The 2478-nt window shown below is 43.1% G+C and overlaps 1 non-coding gene across 1 annotated transcript; it reads right to left on the reverse strand.

Moving 5' to 3' along the window:
* Positions 1-2154: 2154 nt before the first annotated feature.
* Positions 2155-2227, reverse strand: trnar-ucu (transfer RNA arginine (anticodon UCU)). Its single transcript has one exon. It is a non-coding gene; the product is annotated as a tRNA-Arg (tRNA).
* Between the last annotated feature and the right edge of the window lie 251 nt (positions 2228-2478).

Below are 2478 nucleotides of genomic sequence, written 5' to 3' on the forward strand. Positions count from 1 at the left end.
ACTTGGCTAAATGTTTTCTGGCCTTCATTTGCCCGAGCTCCTCCCCCATCAATCACAATTATCAGCCATGATTGATGAAGCCGTCAAGGAAGCGAGACGTAGCGCTTTACGAGGTCGATGACTTTGAGCATAACTGCCAGAACTTGGCTTTAATTTCATCAGAAGTTTGTGTGTTAAAGCATGAGTTTGGACTGGTGTAAATCTCATTTAATTGGCTAAGCTGGTGAACCACAGAAAACGACGGGAAGGCCAAGTGAGAATTAAAGCTCAATATAAAGGTTAAATGGCTGTTTCACCTCCGGGCCAAACGCCGCATACTCGGGCAGCGCGAGCAGCACGACATGATTTATGAGTCTGAATGCAGGAATTATAGCTAATGAACTGATGGCACTCACACTGTCAAGGTTGCTGGTTTGAATCCCATTGCATAGAACAAAGTGGGATAGCAGTGTGTTTTGAAGAGGAAGGATTTCCTCACAGAGAACGTTTCTCAACTGTGTTTATCTGATATTTTATCCAAAGGCCTGTCAAAGAGATTTAAAATCACGTTCATCAACATTGCTGTAGTTTGAAGGTGATCATCTGCACTCATTTTAAAATTAGGTGCTTACTATTTACTCTCGACACTTACATTGAACTGTTTAATTCAACTACTAGTCTTCCTCTACTTCTTCTTTTGGATGGCCCCTTTATGAGTCTGACTCCATCTCACCCTATCCCGCATCCGGTGTGGAAATTCTTGGAAATTTGGCAATTCAATCCTGACACAACCCTTCCCTTTTATCTTGGCTTGGCACCAACAATAGGAGTACATTGGTTTGAGACCCTCCCACCTATGGCTGTGTTACCATTTCAGCTACTAAGGCCATTGCACACCTAGCACGGATTCAAACTTGCCCTGTACTGTAGGTGCACATCTAACGTGGTGTGTTTTTGTTGAAAATTCCCTCTCAAAGATGCACCATGAACAAAATGAAGTCAAAATCAAGCGATGTTGAGCTTATCCTGATGTTTCTAAACAAAAAAAAGAAGAAACTGAGATTCTGGTTCATCCAATTCTCAGTAGAAACCAGGAGCAGGGAAAATTTGATGGGTTGATCCCGGTGTTGAAGCTTTATCGTGATCGATTTTCAGGATGTCAGTGGGGCAGTTTGACGTGTTGTTGGCAGAGTTGGAATCACATCTGAGGAGGCAGAGAAATCATTTCAGAGCTGCATCTAGCTGTGTGTCTGAGGTAACGTAGTAATATTTTACTATTTCCATATCATTGTATATTTAAGCTGGTGCGCATTTTGAGGTACAAATGCTTTGATCTGATTGGTCAGATCTGTTTATTTGGATCTGAAAAAATAAACAAGCTTGGTAATCACATGGGCATTTCCTTTTAAAAAATGAGCACAAAAGAAAAATATTAAATAAAATCCTGTAAATACGGGTTTTAGTTATCCAGCTTATTATGCTATGCAGCCCAAACGGCACCAAACAAATCGCGTGTTTCTCTTCACATCCCGTGTGCGTGGCGGGCGATGACTGGACACAAGCACTCGTCTGATATAGTTGTGGTCAAATCAGATTTGGTATTTGTAAAAGTGTTGGTCAGAAAGTGGCATTGCAGGTAACATTCAAATAGAGGGACTTTTAAGGTAGAATAAGGGACGAACCAATTTTGCGCTGCAGCGCTCTGCCTGTCACTCACGATCTTCATGTACATGCTCTCTGTCTAGTATGTGTAACAGCTCAGGCTGGTGCTGGCAGTGCAGTGGTGTAGAAGGTGTTTTCTTTGCATGCTTTTGGGGCCTTAACACCAGCTGAGCATCATTTAAACACCATAGTCTACCTGAGTGTTTTTGCTGACCATGTCATCCCTTTATGCCCACAGTGTCATAAAGGGACATGGTAACACACCATGTCACAAAGCTCAGAGTTCACTGTACTCAAACGGCCTCCGCAGTCACCAGCTCTAAATCCAATAGAGTACCTTTAGGATTTGGTGAAATTAAGGGAGATTTGAAGGCTAAAAAGAACCCAAGCAGGTACTAGCAATGACATGTACAGCAAGTGTATATATGAGCAATTTCAACCAGAACAGAAAGCTGGCTATCGAAAGGTCCTAGATGAGAGTGGCTCCAGCCTGCTTCCCACCCTGCTTGAAATCACCCCAGGTGGGACTCGAACCCACGATCCCTGGCTCAGAAGGCCAGTGCCCTATCCATTAGGCTACTGGGGCTGCACTTAAGCACCGCAGGTTATAGTCAACAGTCAACAAGTCTGATTATGATTGGTTTCTTGAACATGACACTGAGTTCACTGTACTCAAATGGCCTCCTCAGTCACTAGAACTCAATCCAACACAGCACATTTGGGATTTGGTGGAACAGGAGATTCACATCATAGATGTTCAGCAGACAAATCTGCAACAAGTGTGTGATGCTGTCATGTCAACATGGATAATACCTGCTGATTCTGTGCCAAGAAGGG

The sequence above is a fragment of the Pelmatolapia mariae genome, linkage group LG23 (assembly GCF_036321145.2).
Source record: "Pelmatolapia mariae isolate MD_Pm_ZW linkage group LG23, Pm_UMD_F_2, whole genome shotgun sequence".
In the NCBI taxonomy this organism is placed as follows: Eukaryota; Metazoa; Chordata; class Actinopteri; order Cichliformes; family Cichlidae; genus Pelmatolapia; species Pelmatolapia mariae.